The sequence below is a fragment of the Pholcus phalangioides genome, unplaced genomic scaffold, assembly GCF_987345545.1.
Source record: "Pholcus phalangioides strain wild (caught in Gottingen) unplaced genomic scaffold, Ppha-v1.0 ptg000027l_1, whole genome shotgun sequence".
NCBI classification, from domain to species: Eukaryota; Metazoa; Arthropoda; class Arachnida; order Araneae; family Pholcidae; genus Pholcus; species Pholcus phalangioides.
This window is the reverse complement of record NW_028301617.1, coordinates 6,783,944-6,805,612: the sequence shown is the minus strand read 5'-3', so window position 1 is coordinate 6,805,612 and position 21,669 is coordinate 6,783,944. Positions and strand designations below refer to the sequence as shown.

At 35.8% G+C, this 21,669-nt stretch overlaps 1 protein-coding gene across 1 annotated transcript in view; it reads left to right on the top strand.

The window, feature by feature from the left end:
* Nucleotides 1–2,514: 2,514 nt before the first annotated feature.
* Nucleotides 2,515–21,669, top strand: part of LOC149068291 (uncharacterized) — a 43,374-nt gene continuing 24,219 nt past the window's right edge. Inside the window, exon 1 of the mRNA XM_089251714.1 lies at nt 2,515–2,794. The gene's annotated coding sequence lies outside the window, so the exon portion shown is untranslated. The remainder of the gene's footprint in view (nt 2,795–21,669) is intronic.

The window sequence follows — 21,669 nt, the reverse complement described above, 5'->3', positions numbered from 1 at the left end:
ATTTCCTGTCATCAAACGTTCCAGAAGAGGGCCGACTTTTCATTTTTGTACAAGTTGTGTTATCGGTCATGGAAAGACTGCCATCATCACTCGTGAAATGAAAAAAAAAACCAAGCAAGTGTCACAAAAAGTCAGTGTTCTTCAAAAATTGACGCTTTTTTCCCCCTTCATCTTCCGATGATTTTGGGGTCATTCGCGCAGAATGTTTGTTCACAGCGTTTCTGATTGAACACAATATTTATTTTTACATCATTGAAGTTTTGGCCTCCAATTTCACTTGTTTTTTGAGTAGGGATTTTATTCCCTACGTTTTAACTTTTATGTTTGGAAAATCCCTATTGTATTTATTAGGGAGTGGTTTTAGCATAAAATACGGGTTTGCGCGAAAATCTTCCGAATTTTCATTTTCAAAAGTTGGCAGCAATGGTTTTTGTCACGGCTGGAAAAAAACTAGAGTAAAAAACGTCCTGACAAAAATAGGTTTTTTGTCAAGCATAAAGCAAATGTATACTTCCCACATTAATTTACGTCCAGTATCATACAATTCTTTTGCATCAATATTTTTATTGTCATAATGACACTTCATGTGTGTACGGAAACATAACCGATTTTTCACCTATAGGTCGTTGTAATGGAATGATCGCTATTTCGTGGGGGTCGTAACGAGCATCGGCTGTATATTTATGTATTTTAAATGTGTTTTTTATCAGAGTACTTCTCAATATAACAGTATAAAGTTGATTGTTGTAATGATTTCAAATCTCAGTTATACACGAAATGGTTTTTTTTTCATATAACCGTTTTTGCCATTTTCGCCCTGCTTTTCACCAGTTTTTGCCAGAGAAATACCCAACCCTTCCAACGAGCAATACAAGATATCAAACAGTTGTACAAAAAAAAACGTTGCTTCAGTATCTCTTAAGATGAGAATAAGTGTTTTTTCCATTCTCCAAAAAAGGGGAAAAAATTGGTGAAAAATGTTATGGACCGGCAGAAGTGGGGAAAAACGTGATAGAAACCTTGCAAAAGAAACCTGAAAAATGTATGACCAAGACTTGTTTTTTCGACGATAATCAAGAAATAAAGGAATCCAACGAAAAATCCTCTTCTAATTTTCAAAAATAATTCCTGGTTGCCAGGAACCATAGGAAATGATGTAGGTGAAAAATGGTAACCATTAGACTCCAACAGCAATCAAATTTTCATAGATGCAGAAATAGTCTCTGGCGTTTCAACTGGCAATGACTCATCGTCGAGCGATGATTTAGATCAGTGGTTCTCAAAGTGTGCGCCGTGTCTCTTTGTCCAGGGCATCGCGGTGAGCTGCAAACATTGATGATTGCCTATTCAGTACTTAGGTGCGGTTCTTTCTTAGATTGTCGTGGATAACGTAGCAAGGGAGCCACGGATGGCAAAAGTTCGATAACGATGCTCCACCACCAGATTCATTCAGAGTATTTAATTGAAACTCTGGGTAGAAAACCCGCCGTCTATCCCTGACAGCTCTTCCACAGTGGTGCTACAGATATTGTAGACATAGCCCCGCCCTCGTGGGGCCCATGGTACTGACAGGGCTCCGGCCGGGGGAGCCCGGAACAGTTCTCACCATATTTTGTCTTTGCACACTATAAATTCGCTATTAAAAGGGCCCAAATTTTCCAGCCTAAGGGCCCATGCGCAGTGCCCACATTTTGCAATAAAGTTCCTAGCATAGGCATTGAAATTTCAGCCTTCCCCCCCCCCTCCAAAAGATCGGAAAAAAACATTTCGGAGAGCCACAAAATATCCGTCCCTGATAGAGAGCCATTCATTTTCGACTTCCATATTTCACAGGGCTGTAACTGCCTGGGTCATCTCCTGATTGAATGGGGAGCCACGATTGCCAATCTTCGAATCGGAACCTTATGATGATATTGATGAACTTTTTATTTCGTAGAATTTATTTTAATCCACTGCAATTTTCAGAAGTTCCGCTGTGGTAGGCGAGTGGTCATAGAGACGGACTCGCATCCGGGTTCGAGCCCCGCCGTCGCCACAGTGGTGGTCGGCTGAAGTTGGTTTTCTGTGGCTCCCAACTTCGAGGCGGAAATGCGAGCCGATCTCCCCATTAAAAAGTGTCGCCACAGAGAGCAATAGGCCTACAAACAGTGCAAGTATTCAGTCATTACACTTCACTTTTAAAATATAGATGGCAGCACTGAAAAATCGGACAAAACACTAGTTACCCTTCCTGCGCAACTCACTAGTTGTTGTGACCTGAGTTGTGCTCAGTTTGAAAAAACAAAAATTTCAGAAGTGTTTCCTTTCCGGCCATTAGCAATTTTTCACAGGGAACAACAGATTTTATAGAAATAGCTGAAACTTTGCTTACTTTTGGCATCATTTTTGGCTATGCCCCGTATTAGGAATCTTAACCGTATGTTTCTCGAGAAAATATGGTCACGGAAATGAGAAGGAAATTGCTGACGACGTGACGTCACAGGGTAAGGAAACAAAAAAAAAAAAAAAGTCAACAAGACAGATGATCATGGCTGCAGCGTCCTCCACTGCAGACGACCATAGAGGAATGACTGGGGATTACAACCAAAGCGCTCTAATTACAATCTCCTTGGCAGACGACAATTTTTTTCCGAAATCTCCATTATATAACGCCGCATGGCTATAATCAACAATATCCCAGCTTTTAAACAATTGAATCAGTGTGCTAAATTAATCTGTCGGCTTCATTGTTTACCGATGTTTCAAGCAAGAGGAGTTAGCTCTATCCATCAAACGTATTAATACCATTATATAGGTAAGCGGTGTTATTTTTCATGAAATGAGAGTATTGTTTTTGTTTAGGAACAGCTACAGCTTCTATTCGCTGCCAATATTAGCGACTTTTTTCGGCGCTAAACACTGCTGACCTTAAGTCGCCAATTCCGTAACTGACTATGGGCGCCGAAAAAAAAAATCGCCAGCAAAGAAAACAACTAACGGAAACAAACAAGCATAATAAAAAATATCACTTTCTGGACTAAACATCCAAACAACATAAGGTATTAAGGGAACAGCTTTGGTATAAGGGACAGGTTGGCGATTTTCGGCGACTTTTTTTTCCCGGCGCCAAATATGTCAGACGGCCCGAGAAAAAGCCGCCAGACACTACGTGCGCCAGAAAAAAAAGCATAGAAAACAGTAAAAACAAATGGCATAAACAAAAATAAGCTGTGGAGTATTTAAAAAATAAAACGATAAAAAAAAATGAAATCAGGGTTTAAATAAAACCCGGACCGTTGTGAATAAATAACGATCCTGCTGTATAAATGAAAATATTCTATGTATTATAAATTAAAACCCGGACTCTTTCCGAGAATCCGGGTTCTTATAAATAATCAACGGTCCTGCATGTTGTATAAATAAAAATATTCTATTTATTATAAATTAAAACCCGGACTCTCTTTCCGAGAATCCGGGTTCTTATAAATAATCAACGGTATAAAATAAATAAATAAATAAAATAAAAAGGATGCAGGGGCATCCTGCATGTAGAAAAGAATAAATATTGGAAAATATTAAAGGTACAACCTGAGGGAAAAGATGTCCAAAATAATTCCAATTAATCCGGCACACACTACAACATATATACGGAAGGAAGAGAAAATATGAAGAACTATCCCAACGGTTTTTCAAAACGCCGCGGCTATTAAGTGACGTCATTTGGAAGAAAAAAAGAGAGGATAGAATGAGAAAAAACTGAATAAAAAACCCTGACTCTTAAATAAACATTGGTCAGAATGGCCCTTCTAAATATTCTCTTTCAAAAAAATAAATAAAACCCAAACTATATGTATATATTTTATAAAATAAACTGATCACTGCATAAATATTCTTCCTTTAATAAAATAAAACCTGGACTCTTTTTTAAATAAACTGATCAGGGCATAAAAGTCTTTCTAATAATAAAAATTAAAGGTACAACCTCAGATATGATGATATCCAATAAACACACTCTAATGTGAAAACCAAGCTGTATAAAAGAAAAAGTGGTTCTCGTCTCAACAGTTTTCAAATCATTCAAAATGCTGCGTAAAACAAAAGCAAAGCAGCTAGCGACATCTATGGTGTGGTGAGAGAAAAATTACATTTTAAAATTTGAAACATTTTTGGGTGGTGGTGGTCGGACGTCTAAGTGAGGTGTATCTGAATGGTGATAATCCTGAAATCGGGGAAGAGGGAAGATGACAAATGAAACAATAAAAAGGAAATGCAAAAAGGCCAAATCGATAGGGTAGTACCAGGCCCGTCCGTACCCCCTGGGAAAAGTTCAAATAACGGCCCTGGGTAGTACATTGAGCATTGTCTTTATTACAACAAATTAGGCATACAATTACAGTCGAATACCGATATAGCAAAAATCTCGTTTTCACGAACACTTTTCTAATTCCCGCAGATAAGCTTACATAGGAACAATGCAAAACCCAGGAATTCTTTTATAACGAAATTTCGGTATAACAAAGTGATTTCTCTGGTCTTTTGGAGTTTGTTATAACTGGATTCGACTGTATATACAACTGTGTGCTTGAATGAAGAACGTGATATTTCTTTTAACATAACAGCACTACAATCAATCATTGAGAGAGAGAATTATTAAATCAAATGGCTCCTGCTTCGAACTTATAAAAAAATGGAATTTCAAAAATGAGGTACTTCAGTAAAATTATGACAGCTGGACACTCCTTCTTGATGACGATGACACGTTTTGAAGAGAAAGTCTATGTCGGGTGACGGGAATGTTCAGATGACTGCCCGTGCAGTGATCGCGCGTTGTAGTTCAAACACGACTGGAGAATCCCACATCATAAGGTCACGTTGACCTCTCACGATCATCGCGGGCTGTTGACTCATGTCAATTGTTTGGACACACAACGACAATGTCCTGTGTGGCCGGATTGTAATATAACTGAGGCAAAAAAAAAACCTCTCTGAACATGTAGCACATGTTGTCATCACTTTATATATATATATATCAGGGTTTAAGCTGGATAAAAAATTCCTTTCGTAAAAAAGCAAAAATGGTGGGAAAAGCTTTAGCAAAAGGTTAAAATATGTTAATGTTGATGGTTGGATGTCTACTCATTTCGTACATCTTGTATGCTTTTTTGCAAAAGTGGCTACTACTTCTTTTGCATTCTATGATTTTCTTTCGCATTTTGCAAAAAATTTGACCGTAGCTTATACCCTGATATATATATAAATTTGATTGCTGTAGGCTATAAAAAAATGGTGTACATAAAAAAGGGCACACAGAGAGCTTAGAATGCAGAGGCCCCTAAGAGTAGGTCCTCTCTCAGACAGAACTACATGATCAAGTGTCTGTCAGTTGGCAGAGGAAAAGATGACAACGCTGTGTTTGGTGATTTTGGCAGTCTTTTCCTTACACCAAGTTGGACTACGCATGACCTGAGATATGTGCAAGGTCACTTCAAAACCTTCAAATTTCATTTAGAACTATGATTGCAATAGAGATTTGGCCAGTTGGTACCAGATTTTTGCCAGTTGTTGGCATGTCTGATGAGTGAGTGACACCAGTCTGTCTCGGTTGCCATTCTTTTCGTTAGGCATTGGATATTATGAAATAATGGTGGCAATCTAAAGATAGCACAGATCTTTGTTGGCGTAAGATTGACAAACACTTGGGGGGAAAGAAAAAATATCTCTATATTCTCACGAAAGTGTGAAGTTCGATCCCATTTTGAAGGGAGAAGAGCAGAAATTAAAAATATTTTCATGGTGTATGGTATGACATGGAGTGACGTCATTTGGAAGGAAAAGAGGGAACATTCAACGCACATTCTGGAAGAATGATCGACAACCCAGCCGTCATTTTATCAGCCTTGGCAATGTGTTGTCTGGAAAAAAGTCACCAAGATTGGTGGTGGATCATACTATAGCTGTTCCAGTGTTTTACTCAAAGTGGGTGATATATCATCTTGCGGAAAAGTGATGTAAGCTACAGATGCAATATGGAGTTAGTTAAACAAAAAAAGAGGCATAAAATAAAAGTGTTATTTTCATTTAGAATAGAGTTTTTCTCCATAGTGGGTGATACACTCATTTAGAAGAAGAGGAGGGATGTTATATATATGGAAGTTACAGAGGCAACATGGAATTCTATATGTTGGTTAAACAAGAGGGCGATGAGACAGATTTGTTGAGCTCATGTTTAGGATCATCATTGATTGATTGCCAGTAATTTAGAACAGGTTGTGGCTGAAATTCTATGAACAAGGTTATGCTGCCAAATGTGTGATTTCACCAATGTGCGATAGATATGTTAAATTCTCGAGAATAATCTTTAGGAGAATATTCTCAAGAATATTATTCTCATAGAAGAGAATATTCTCTGGAAGAACTACTATTTATAAATAACTTGAGAATATTCTTCTTATTCTTGATGTGTGTGTGTGTGTATATATATATATAATATCTTTGAAAATATTCTCTGGAAGGAGTACTTTTACAAATTACTGGGGAATGTTCTTATAGAAAATAATAAGAATTATTTTCAAGTTATTAATAATAGTCCTTCCAGAGAATATTCTTCAGTTATTTATAACAGTAGTCCTTCCAGAGATTAATTCTGAACAGTATTTGTAATAACATGCATTATAACAAATAACTTGAGAATAATTCTTATTATTTTACGATAAGAATATTCTTCTGGTGATTTATAATAGTAGTCCTTCTAGTTCTCTGTCTCCCATTTCTCTTCCCGTCAAGAAGACATGGAATATTGAAGTTTGTAGCCCACAAATATTAAAGTTTGAAAGCAAGGAAATTAAACCAACATGGAGCTGAATTGAACAACTTTTAAAAAAAGAAATGTGAGTGATACAGAATTTAACTGTATGTACAATGAAGAAAACAACATCTTAGAATGAAGGTGATTATATAAGAATAGCTTCCTTTATCAATCAACTTTGATTTAATTTCTTTTGTTTTGAACTTATATTCACTTATATATATTCAAGTGAAATTTTCACTAAAGTGTTCACAAAAACATACAGAATATGAATAAAAATAATTCATACACTTACATTTGAAATTTACATGCAAAAAAATTATGTAAACTTTGTTTCTGTGGAATTTTTCGTTAGAAAAAATACAATTTTTCAAACGTATTTTTCAAACAGAGGCACAGCAGTTACCAAAACAACTTTTATTTTAAATTTCTCCTAAATATATGAAGTAAAATACTGGAGAAAAAAAATAATGGTTTTTTGACCGTTAATATGTTTATTCTGGCTCGCAACACAAAATTCATCGAAATAAGACGGGATCGTTCCGATTTCAAATCATTCAACTAGATACTGAAATGCAACCCATCATTCCGGATTCCAATTATTATTTTTTATTTATTGCTTCTACCATGCTTGTTGAGCATGCAAGGTTTCATGTACATATCTCAGAAACTTTTTGAGAAAAAAAATGTTTTCTAATCTCACGAGTGACGTCTCTTAGGCTAACCCTATCCAAGCAATATTATTTGTGAAAATATATCATAACTTTGCAGATTTTCAATATATTCAAATGAAATTTTCACTAAAATTTCCACTGGTTGACCCAGTGTTTTATAGACAAAATGTAGGGTGAAATTTCAAAAAATTCACATATACTTAAACATATTTTGGTGTAACTTATGAAAATATCATGCAATCCTTTAAATTTTGGTTCATAACCTGCAACATTACTAGCCAAATGCACTGAGAAAATCACAAAGCATCTCATTAATAAAATTTTTTGCAATCGTGTTTCGAATATCACATGAATTTTTCCTAAAATTTGACATAAAAACGACTTTTCCATAGAAACTATAATAGATAGATGAAAATTTGTCACTGTTTTGACCATTTCGAGACACTTTCTATCAAAAAATGTATTTAAAGTTCATTCCAGAACCATTTTAAAGAAAAGTGATAAGAAAGGTAGTCGAGGATACCTTAAAGGTTTCTAAAATCTTTATAACCAAACTTTTAAAACCTCTCATCATGACCAAGAGAATGTTGTGAGAATATTCTCGAACTAAAAATTGCCATTTGGTTGGGGGGGGGGGTGAATATGTTAAGATTGCTTTGTTGTAAATGTTTCAGGCAATGGAAACTGATTTATATTGATTAACAATTTATATTGATTTTTACATCCAGGAGAATATTATATTCTCAGAATATTCTCAAGTCTCAATATTTTGAATTATATAATTACCGAGTTTTAAATATTTGTTTTGATATTTTGTATAAATCCGAAATTTTAAAAGAGTATTTTCAATCACAGCAGAGCTGGCAGGACTTGATTTACAAAGCATTGCTTTGCATGTTTAGATACAGCTTCAATTGGAAAATTTTTGCATTATAAATCAGGGTATGCCAATTTAAATCACTTGATTTTTTTTAAAAAAACTCATTGATTTAAATCACAAAATCTCAAAATTTTGTTTTTTCTTTACATAAATTCCATGATATTGAAGTAAATGTAACCTGGTATGGTTTGCATGTTGCTGATGTGCGGTAAAGTTTGTGATTAAAAGAAATATAGATCTTTGGCCTAAATACAGACTTGAACTTAGTCCCTAGATACAGTGCAGAAAGGAAGCTGTTGTACTTCTAGATTTCGTGCATGGAAAACATTGAAGAAAAATATAGGGAGTTGAACTTACACTTGACTAAACTGCACTAAATATTTTCCATGTGTGTTGTTGCCACCACACGTGTGGAAATAGAAAGCCGCACCCCCGAGCAGTGATTGATGTATGAGCTCGAAGCACCATTGTGTGATTATTTGAGTTATCACTCGTCAATTTGTTTCTGATCCTGTACATAATATGTCGTGTAAATAAAGTCTTTTCTTTCGTGTAAGATAAAATTCATGTCTATCTTGAATTTAACTCGTGCAACTGTCCAACACACTCCCAACAAATGTATTGCAATGTGGCACTAATGGTTCCGTTGATGAATAAACAGAAATTATTTTCTGTATAAAGCCTTGAATTCTATGCTGTAATTGCTGATTCAAAATAATAATAGATATTACACCACATAAATATTGTTATGCTTTAGACTTTACTTTTCGCATTAAAATCTCAAGTTTGCTCGTTTTTTTTTACCAAAACTAATTGAGTCTGTGAAAAGAATAAAAATGTGTGAAGTATTAAGCAACATCATGCAAGTTGGAAACACATCCATAAATTGTGCAAGAAACAATCTTGTCAATAGAATTTGCTTTATTTAGTTGATGCCGAACGGTTGCTCTTTAGTTACATCAAGTGAGTTGAGATACCTACACCTTTTGTGTGATACTGAGATGCCACCCCACATTCACTTTAATGGGGAGGGGGCTCATGAATAAAAGCACTTTTCTTTAAAAAAAAATTTAATTCGTGAAGTTAATTTGGGCTCAACGACCTTTCATGTTACACAAACACAGATTTTTTGTATACATATTTTTTGTTTATAGTTTATTCATTAATGTTTAATTAAATTTGAGCAATTACAAAAACTAAGCAGTTAGGGGATATGTAAAAATATGCATTCTTAGTGATTAACAAGACTTGTTTTAATTAATAGCAGTCGATTAAAATTAAAAACATGATTTTTTACTACCCTGTTATAAATGCTAGTGTGACGGTCAAGACCGGCTGTATCCGTGAATATACTACTACTACTACTAAACCAGAGATGCACCTCGCGGAACCTCTGACGAATTGGTACATGTTGGAATGTATATGTATAAGTATGTATAGTGAACCTTCCTTGAAGTTTGTTTCCGTGGGATGCTTGTTATATGTAGTGCTGCCATCTGCAATCAATTTTTTAAACTACGAGTTTTTCCTGTCAACTCACTTCGTGAAGTGTAATGAATGAATAATTATACCGTTGTAGGCCTGTTGCTCTCTGTGGCAAGACTTTAATGTGGAGATCGGCTTGCATTTGCACCTTGAAGTTGAAAACCGCAGAAAACCAACTTCAGCCAATCACCACTGTGGCGACGGTGTGGTTTGAACCCGGATCCTCGAGATGCGAGTCCGTCACTATGACCACTCGACCACCACAGCGGCTGTATTCGTGAATATAGGTGGCGTGCCCGAGATTTGCTGTCGTGGCAGTAGTGTTCGAGAGTTGTTATGGTGTCCACTCCGTACTGTTTGTATTGTAGGTGCTGTTATCTCTCCGATGTAATTTGTGTTTTCCTTAAATAAATTACGGTCCAAACATAGTGTGGTCACACTAGTAAATGGACAATATCATAGTCAAGCTTAGTTATTCTTACTTTTGCACTATGAGTACGTTACAGGAGTTTCTCAAGCATCATATGCAATCAGCACTGCCAAATTAAAGGACATTTTAGTCTTAAAATTCAGTATTTCAATTGTTAGACATATAATCTATTGTTATGCATTATAAGTATCCTGTTTTAAGTATCAGTGATTATATAGAGATAATTTAATAATAACTGAAATCAAAAAGTTTGTGTTTTAGAAAGTTCTTTTACGCCATATGTTATGTGGCATAAAAAAAAACTTTTTAAACATCTATCTGTGTTATGAAAAGAGTACAGCAGATGTTTATATCTATACATATACTGTATACATAGATTAAATCTCACTGGCCTTTGATTGTGGTTGGGAGAGAAACGTGTGGTTAGTTTTTCTCTTTTTGGGTTTGTTCAATAAAAATCTGAAATGGTGGTGGGGGTCACGGTTGTGCTTCCATGGCTGATTGTGCAATTTTAAAACCACCTGAACTGTTAATTAGCTGTAGAATTTTAGAGCCTCACTGTTCTTAAGAGATTTTTAAGGATTGTTGTTGCATATATATGCCAATTGTGTATCAATGTCATGGGTAATGCCCAAACACTCTTTGCAGAGTGTTCAGTTACTGGTCGATGTGCTAAGTGGCCAGCCCACTTTGCTTCAGACAAATACAAATTTCAGAAAATGTGCTGTCATTTTTTTATTTCACAATTTGATCAGTGTTCTATGCCACAAACATCATTTGAAAATTCAATGAGTAAATGAAGATTCTCAGTTTAACACTTTTTGGTTCCGCATGTGCCTCTTTGAGAAAGCGGCGCCAGGTTCGCGTGATTTTGAGGTATTGATTAGTTAATACAATCGAGGAGCATTCCAAATGCATAACAGAGGTGAGTCGTGCTTTGAATATTATGTAAAATGAAATTTTATTTGTTGTTTTGAGTTTTTGTTTTTAAGAGTAGAGGTGTGTTGTTGGCATGTGCCACTCCTCCCAGCCTGATTAAAAATACTTTTTTTCACAAAAATCTGTCTTTGTGTGCCTATCAAATCAATTGTCGCTTATTTAAAAAATATAGCCTATATATATATTTTTGAAAATAAAAAAGTCACATTGCAATGTTCCGATTCCAACAGGTGGCTAAGTCGTGATCAGCTAAAGTTGATTTTTTAAATTTGTAACACAAATGAGAGTCAAATAAATCAAATTTTTATCGATTCTAGAAGCGATGAAGTTAATATTTTATTGTAATTATATAAATAATTATACAGAAATAATAGTATAAGATGATAAAAGGATAGAGACAAATTATCCATACACTGAAAATAACATTCATTGTGCGCTATTCATTACAGCCAACAGGAATCTGATTCCTTGCATTATACGTAATTAGAAAAAATAATACGTAAAATATGAAAAAATACTGTAAGATTGTGCAACAAATGTTGACCGACTAGCATGCCAGTTGCTGAATGACACTTCGTTGCTTAGGATATTTTGTCTCCAATATGCCAATATCCTCGTGTGAGCAGCTCTATTGAAATGTACAGGTTGATTCGCTGGATACAGAGTCTTCTATCAGTTGCTAGACTTTAGTATTCCAGTGTGAGGAGGCTCTAAGGAAACTGGTTTTCACCAGGGCTGATTCGGGATCAGGAAATTTCTCCCCTGGAATGTTCTGTTTCCAGTGGCCTTTTCCTGCCCTGATTGTATGATTGACCGACTGTGTGGTTAAATGAATGACCACATGAATGATCTAGTGATTGGCTATGAGTGGCCAAGTGCCTAATCATATGAGTTACTGAGTGAATGACTATATTAGCGATCAAGTTAGTGACCACAATCACTTGATCTCTCATACGGTCACCCACTTGGTCAGTCTTATGGTCATTCACTGATATGGTCACTCAGCCACTTATTTGATCACTCATCCATTCGCTAGCATGCCAGTTGCTGAATGACACTTCGTTGCTTAGGATATTTTGTCTCCAATATGCCAATATCCTCGTGTGAGCAGCTCTATTGAAATGTACAGGTTGATTCGCTGGATACAGAGTCTTCTATCAGTTGCTAGACTTTAGTATTCCAGTGTGAGGAGGCTCTAAGGAAACTGGTTTTCACCAGGGCTGATTACATTCATCACTCATGCAGTCAGGGAGGCAAAACGGTCTGGGTGAAATGTCAAGCAAAATTTTTCTATGGACCAAACGTGCCAGGGGTGAAATTTCTGAAATTTTGATGGATCAGGTTGGTTAATCGATTAATTGTTATCACAGTTAAACATTTTAGTTGAGTTAATAAATTTGATCAATCGAACTGAAATTTTCATGAAAGTTTTTTAAATTCAACTTCATTTGTATGACAAAACTGATCAGATGTCTGGGATTATATCTCTATGTACATTATTTGGGAAAATGACCATATTTAAAAATATTTAAATCAATATCTAGATCTAGTTTTTGACTTGGGGAAATACAAGTCGATTCACCAAAAACTAATTATTTCAATTTCGAATTCAGTTTGATGGGAGTTTTAGAAACCACAATTTATTGTGTCTCCACTGTGTACAGCAGTTTTCGTATTCAGGAAGCATCAGCTAACTCCTCTTCCCCCCCCCCCCAAATAATATTTAGGCAGAGTTTCTTGGAAAACATGCAACAGTATAAAGATTGAAAATAGTTTTGAAATCAGTGACTCACCTAAAAAACTGGGTTTTTTTTCCCTAAAAAAACAAGGTCCAAGCAACAAATTTCTAAGATTTGACAGATATTTTTAGCAAATTGAATTGCTTCAAGCGAGTGGCCTTAATTTCTTAATCTATTCCTAATTAATTAATATTTCTAATACAGTAGACTCTCTATAATCAGGCCATGCTTTAATCCTGGCCATCCAGTAATCCAGCATTTTTTAGGCGGGTTTTCTTTGAGTATGTAGAAGAGAAAAACATGTTGCTGCATGGCTATGAATAGAAGTTAATATTATTTCAATGGGCTTTTTCAATTGACTTCCAGTAATCCTGCGATTTCAGTAATCGCACACTCTGGTCTGATATGTGCCAGAGTAGCGAGAGTCTACTGTATTTTAATTATTATTTGTTGACATTGGGCAAATAGATACATGAAAATGAATAAAATATATTTCTATATCATCAATTAACACAGTAGAACTTGGTTGATTCGAACGTGATAATTCGAATTTTGGATAATTTAAACTTTTACGAACTCCCCTCAAGTTTTCTATATAATTTAATATTAAAATCTCTTGTTTAATTCAAACTTTTTTTTCAAATGTTTTTGATAATTTGAAGTTGAAAGAAAAAAAATTATGGTTTTTTGTATAAGCAAATTTACTTTGGAAAAATTTTACAAGGAGTCAGACTTTGCTTTTCTCAGCAAAGTTGTAAAACAACAAATCTTTAAACACAAAAATTTCTGTTTTTCCTGTTCTTTTTTTTTTGAAAATTTAATACCCATTTTAACAGCTGGAGTGTATGGGAAAATGTATAGCGCTTGGCACTGATTATGCTGTTCAACCTATGGATCAAGGTGTAACATTCAAAATCTTAAGCTATTTTATCAGCATTAAGACTATGGAAAGTACAAATTTTGTAACAAATTAATGAAATTAATATTTTTTTGATGGCATGAGAATGATAAGCAAAATTTGGAAAACAGTATCGTAACGGGTGATCATGAACTGTTTCCATAAATCAGGCTTTGAGCACAGTCAAGAAATTCTGCAGTGATGTTGATTCCAGAACAGTGGAATAATGTAGCAGCTAAAATCAATTATTATAATAAATTATTAAAATTTTGAAACAGTTTTGTAACTGATGATAAAGTTTTAATAGTTAATAAATATTATCCTATGTGAATGTTGCTGATTAAGTTGCAATTTGCTGTTGTTTCATGGTTCCAGGATAGATTCTGCCGCTGTGGTGGGGCTGATGCTGGTTTTCTGTGGTTCCCAACTTCAAGGCGCAAATGCGAGCCGATCTCCCCGTTAAAAAGTCTCGCCACAGAGAGCAACAGTCCTACAATGATAAATCATTCAATCATAACACTTCACTCAGTTATAAAAACTGGTGGCAGATGGCAGCACTACACATGACAAGCATTACAGAGAAACAAAAAACTTCACGTCAGGTTTCACTACACGTATACGCACATTCCCGCATGTACCGATTCTGGGGTTCCGCGGGGGGAGGGTGGGCGGGTGCATGTGTGGTGTAGCAGTAGTAGGTAGGGCCTCCAAAAAATAGCTCGGGGATCCATGATGTTCTTAAGTCAGCCACCTCGTTGGGCAATTTGCCTGTTGTGGTGTTGTATTTGTATTAATTAGATAATTTGAACTTTTTTTCAGTGACTTTGCACTTCGAATTAACCAAGTTTGGCTGTATTGGCACAGTGACGAAAATATTCAATGGAAATTTAATTATTCAGTCTATTAATCAGTTAAAATGTTTTTATTAATCAGTTTAAAATTTTAATCGATTCCCAGTCCTAGTACTTTAAGCAGGGCACGGCGAATTGAAGAAAATTTAGTCGTCAAACATTTTTTTTGAAGAAAAAATTCTGGATCTTTTTTTTCCCCCTAACTTTTATTGATCCCTTTCTGTGTTAGCAGGTGTAGTGAAATAAATTATGAAAATTTATTTCAGTACACCTATATAATATCCTCAAACACTAGTTAATTTGTGGCATGAAAATTTTTTTATGCTAATACAAACTTTTTGGTCGCCATGGCAACCTGGCACTTATCTCTGATTTTATGGCTTGACAAATCAAAAAAAATATTTGTCTGATATCTTGATTTTTTAGGAGTCAAGCATATATTTATTGCGAGAAAGGCAAAAAAAAAAAGGTCTGCAATATATATTTTTTTCCCTCCAACTTTTATGAGCCAAGTCCATCTTGACAGACAGACACTGGCATTATTTTCTGATAATTTTGTCCCCGTCCCCCGACTTTAATTAAATTAAAATACCTTAGTGTATATTGAATCAGCAGTTGCCATGAATGACATTACGCAATATATTTTTCTCAGGGAGGTCTCAAGCAAACTTACTGATGGAAAGAAGCAAGGGTGGATTGTTGTGGTTTGTGATGAAAAATTTAGATGGGGATTTTTTTTTATTAACTCGTCTCGGAAATCATCACAGGGATTGATCTATCAATAAGATTCACTTACATAAAGGCAATCTCAAAAGTTCAGACTTTTTGGAAATGAAGAAATGCAATGACAGGAAGTGAAGTGATCCAAGAGTGTAAGTTGCTAATATTGATGACTGCTTTTTCGGAGGGAGTGAAAAAAAGTGTCATTTATGCCACTAAAAGAAAGACGATTGATGTTGAAATGGTGCACATAAATTTGTTTCTCAATGTTTTTCCAAGGTGTCCAAAGACAGGGATACGAGGCATTCTTCTTCATCATGATATTGCAGCAGCTCAATCTACTAGAGTTACGGGTTCAACTGAATGCTGCATGCCGTTCAGCCTTCACCCTTTGTGATTTCTTTGTTTTACTGCTGATCATGAAGGGATCTTGCAAAGTGAGCATGTTTCTGTCCCAGAAGATGCTATCCATGTGTATAGTGCTGTTATAGATTTTGGGAAAGATGTATAGGCTTGGTATTTCAGTTCTTGGTCTGGCATCTAATGCTACAAAGAGGGGATAGAAACTGAAAAAAACGTCTTCACATGTCACCAGTTTTGTATCCTGAAACTTAAGATAGTGATCTAAGTATAAGAAGAAAATGTTCATCCTCCATTAAGTTATAGAAATATTGAATGAATATCAGTTTGATGCAATGAAAGAGTTCAATCTAACAACAAATGATGATGATGGTTTTTGTTTTCTCTGCAGGCACTTGAACAACTTCGTTGAAAGTGACTGGAAATTTCTGTGCTCCACCAAAATGTAGTCTCAGATTATCTTGATGTTGCATTTCATGATAAGAATTGACAAAAATTGCACGCATTGATGAAGGCAGATAAAATTCCAAAGGATTATCAACATACAGAAGCTGTATAAATGTATGTCTTTTGATGCAGTTTCATCATGTTATCCCCCTCCCAAAAGCAGAATATGCCAAAATCTGTGACGTACGTCATACAACAATCAGTGCTACTGCAGAACAATCTGGAAGAATTTTAAGACATTATGGAAATTTTTACCACAGAATATTTCGAGTCAGCAGAGGACTCATTGCAGGACTCATTCTGCTTTGGGGATGTTATCATCAAAAAACCTATTTTGTAGTTGTTCATTTCAATGTGAGATTTGTAACAAAACATTTCGATAGGGCTTTGCTTTCTTGACAGTTGAAAGATGTCTGAACTTGAGAATGAAGGCTTTGACTGTGCCGTTTGTGGTAGACATTTCACACGTCATGCACAACTGACTGCTCATTTTCGTAGTCACTCAGAAAAAAAGCACGAATGTGATCTGTGCAATAAAAAATTCATTGGTAAGTCGGATTTGAAGAGGCACAAGATGATTCACTCTGGAGAGAAGCCATTTCAGTGCGACGTTTGTGGTAAAAAATTCATACAGCGTCCTCATTTGGTTGTTCATTATCGGGGCCATACTGGAGAAAAGCCATACGAGTGCAACCAATGTGATAAAAAATTTGCCTCCAGCTCAGAGTTGAAGGGACACAAAATGGTGCATTCAGGAGAGAAGCCTTTCCAGTGTGACGTATGTGGTAAAAGATTCACTCGCTATCCCCGTCTGGTTATCCACAACCGGATCCACACTGGGGAGAGGCCGTACGAGTGTGATACGTGCAACAAGAAATTCACGGATATGTCTGAACTAAAAAGACACAAAATTTTGCACTCTGGAGAAAAGCCACATCAGTGTGAAGTGTGCGGTAAAAAATTCACTCAGCGTGCATACCTAACTGTCCACAATTGGACTCACACTGGAGAAAAGCCATATGAGTGTCAGGTTTGCAGTAAAAGATTCAGGATGAAGTCGACCCTTAAAGTCCATTATCGGGTCCACACGGGCGAAAAACCTTACGAGTGTATGGTTTGCAGTGCGAAGTTTGGGACGCCATTTGCTCTGCAAGAACATGAGAAGATTCACAAAGGAGAAAATCCCCATGAATGTGACGTTTGCAACCAAACATTTTTATCCAGTTACGATGTACGAAAGCACAAAATGTCTCACTTCGGGCAGAAGATCCTAGAGTGTGAAGTTTGCTGTAAAACTTTCATGCAGCCTTCTAGCCTGATGATTCATATTCGTACCCACACCAAAGAAAAGCCATATGAGTGTCACTTGTGCACTAAAAAGTTTCGATACTCATCAGATTTAAATACTCACCAAAGATCACATGCTGGAGTGAAGACACACGAATGTGATGTCTGCAGCAAAACATTCACAACACGGTCCTCCTTCAAAGTTCATTATCAAAACCATACTGGTGAAAAGCCGCACGAGTGTGACATTTGCAAGAAGAGATTTTCAACCAGCTCTGCTGTACAAAAGCACAAGCTGACTCACACCAGAGAGAAAAATCACCAGTGTAATGTTTGTGGCAACAGGTACAAGCGAATTTGGGACTTGAACGTTCATGTTCAAATTCATTCTGGAAATAAGACATATGCATGCGACATTTGCGGCGAAAAATTTGGATGTGCCTCTGAGGTAAACAAGCATAAAAGATTTCAACACCCTATGAAAAGACCTACAAAATCAGCAGCAAAAAAATTATTCCAACGAGTTGCCATTTTTGCCCATGGAGAAACATCAACTCCTAAAAGAGTCGACCTGTAAGACGGAGCTATTCTTCAGTTGCAGGAGAAAAACTCCACATGATTAATTACACTGTACAAGACAAAAGACAGGCCCTGAAGTATCATGGCAGGGTGTGAAAACATCTTCGGCAGAATCATTTTTATTCTAATTTCTTCATGAAAGAGCATGGTGTTGAGTTTGAAGCAATGCGCTTTGCCGCTAGAACTTTTTACAAACACGGTACTGGCTCTACACAGTTGGGTACAAGGAGATTTTCAGCCTTCAAAGAGGGTTTGTGTAAAATTCTTCCCATTTCTTCATTAGGATGTTCTTAAATTTTTCCGATGAATAGTTACGGCTGTAGGCATCTCGGAACAAGTGAACTTTAATTATGTAAACCCTGTACTTCTGCAAAACTTTGTTGATTATGTACCATGGATAAGAATGCCAAGTTTATGTGCATCTTTGTGTGTTTATGTCACCTTTTTTGTTGTGTTTGAGTGTTTTGTTGAGTTTCGAGTAGTATATAAATTATTTGTTATTTTATTTTTGTTATTTAAAGAACTTTTATAGTATTTAATTTCTAGTTCTTGCCCCTCGAGATTGAATAATCGTATTAAACAAAATGAGAGAATCACACTTTGAATTTGTATTTTGTTTGACATTTTTCTTGAAAATGGTTTGTTTCCATCATTGCAGTATGTTGCAAATAAAAATGTGGTTTTAATATTTTTGCCTGTGCTACAATCAGAGCTTGACAAAGCAGAAAAAATACATTGAGTTGCAGATCAAATTTCACTGAATCTTTTTTTTTTTTTTTTGGTAAAAAATTTGAAAAATTTTCCCTTTGCACATGTCAAGGTTCCCAAGTCTCACTGTTATAGTTTCGGAAAATTGTGTGCCATCCTTAGACTTCAATTTAGTTATCATACATAAGAAATTTGAAGTGTCACGTGGTGCCCCCTCCCAAAGTAGAATGTATAAATAATTGTGACGTACATCGCAGAATAATTAGTGCTTCTGCAAAACAATCTTGGGAAGAATTATAAGAAAAGAAGAAACTCATCATCAAAATTTCATCTGTGAATTTATTCCCCCCCCCCCACTTAGATTTTTTTTATTTCAAATTCACTGTCCTTCCGTAAAGCAAACTTTTGCATTGTTCTGCAACAAGCCCAAGGCTGACTGGAAATGTTCTGCTGTAAAAACACCCATAATAGCGTTTTCTACACTACGTTTTCTTGACCACGGAGGGGATGACAATGCATCATGTTGGATGGCTGCACACTCCTCCATTTGTTTGACAAAGTGTCTGTAACTGCTAGGAGAATCACGCTCTTGCTAGAGAGATTCTCTCACATTCTCTTCGCTAGAGAGATCTTAGAGCCTTATGTTCGACTTTTCAGGGTGCAGTTGGCCCTTGGTTCTTGTATATGGACGACAATGCTTATCCACATCGGCTCACCTGGTCAACGATTTTCTGGAAAATGAGGATATTCGGCGTATGTATTGGCCAGTCAGATGTCCTGACCTAAACCCTACAGAACATGTCTGGGAGGCTCTTAGGAGCACAATTGCATCTCACCTTCGAGAATCATCCAGAAACTGAAAACTGCATTGCTGCAGGAATGGGACCAATTCCCACAGGGACTCCTAATAAGCGTTGTTGCCGGGAACAGGAATTCTCTTTTTTTTCAACACACGTGCGCTTTCCTGATTGATTCTGTGGATCAAGAAAAAAATTTTTGTTGTGGGATTTATTGTTATATTGAATATCGTTGTAGTGAGGTTTCACTGTGTTGTCTATTTTAGACCTAATTGGTTTACTATACACAAAATTTGCTAAATCCATTGTAAACATAGTTGCGTGAACAGTAGGGTATTAGATGTTTTAGATGCTTTTGTAAACCATAATTTATGCTCATTATTTAATTGATAAAATTAATAAGCATATTCACGTCAGGAAACTTGAATTCTTGTTTTCAAACAAATGTGCACGCTTTCCTGATGAATTTAGATAACAGGATTATATATTCACATTGGTACATTCTTGCCTTTGTTAGTGCATACATTTACATTATCAACATCAACCATATTCAATCCACTGCTGGATGAAGGTCTCTTCTAGATTTTTTCATTTTACTCTGTCTGATGCTTTTGCCATCTGGTTGCATTAACATCATATGTGAGTGAAAATTTCAGTAAAACATATTACAAAAATAATGATTGCAATTTTAATACATATATGTAGAAATAATCTTTATATTACTGAAATACCCAGATTTTTTTTATTGAAAGTTTTAGCAAAAATAGCCTGATGCAAACATGTTATTATAATTCTTAAACCAGAGTGTTTTTCAAACAGTTTTTTGTATTAAATGCTGAGATGATACAAATACAACGCCACAACAGGCAAAATGCCCAACGTGGTGGCTGAGAAAAAGATGCCCATAAAAATATAGATGTCATATATTTCAAAAATACAGCAACCCAATTAAAAATGGAATTAACAAAAATTATAAACAATATATACACATGATAAGATATTATACAACGCCCATAAAGAATACTTATGGCTGTCTTATTCTAAGAATGGATAGAGCTTCTCGATTTACCCCAACATGTTTATCGTATTTCTTTTTAAATGTGTCAATTGTGTTACAATTAACTACCTCCGGGGGTAAGCTATTCCATTTATTAACAACCCTATTAGAGAAAAATTCCCTGCGACACCATAACCGTGCATTGCCCCTTACCAATCGATACTGGTGTCTCCTTGTAAAAGCAGTCGATTGGCAGTGTACTAAAAGTTCATGGTTCATCCTATCCATCCCACTGCAAATTTTGAACGCTTCGATCATATCTCCTCGACACCTGCATTCATCCAATGTAAACATATTCCAAAAATGAAGTCTTTCTTTATAACTCAAGCCCTGTGTGCCAACAAGGACACGCGTAGCTCTTCTCTGCACCCCTTCAACCAAGTCTATCTCCCTCTGTAGGTATGGTCTCCAAAACCTTACAGCATACTCCAATCCTGGACGAACTAAACTAGATATAAATTTATGTGGGAATTATATCGATTTTTTGATGCTTAAAAAGCCCATTATTGTTAGGAAATTTTTTTTACTGCAGTTTTTTCAAGCAATGGCAAGCTCACCAACTCTAAAATTTATCAATTCTTATAGTAAAGTTTGCATTCAAAACTATGTTATTTGCATTTAGAAAAATAATGAAATGTACAATAATGCTTCATATGTATAAATGGGGGGGGGGGGGAATAAATTTTTGCCAGGACAGTTTTACCACCTATGACAAAAACTCACTAACCCTGCCTGAAATGTGCATCAACTTGTTCCTGTTTCTATTACATCACACATACGCATTTTGCTGATAAACTAATAATATTTTGATTGCTATTTGAATCAAATTAACAACATTCATGATGTAAGTTTTTGTTTCCTCTGTAGGGCACTTCAAGGAAGTTATTGACACTGATGCTTTGAACAGCGCCAGATTTGTTTAGAGACTTCTATCAGTGTTGTAGATGTAGAAAAAATTTTCACCAGTGTAACACTTATGATGAACGTGATGAACATTTGATGGATTGCATTTCTGTGCTCAGTTCAAAACTTAT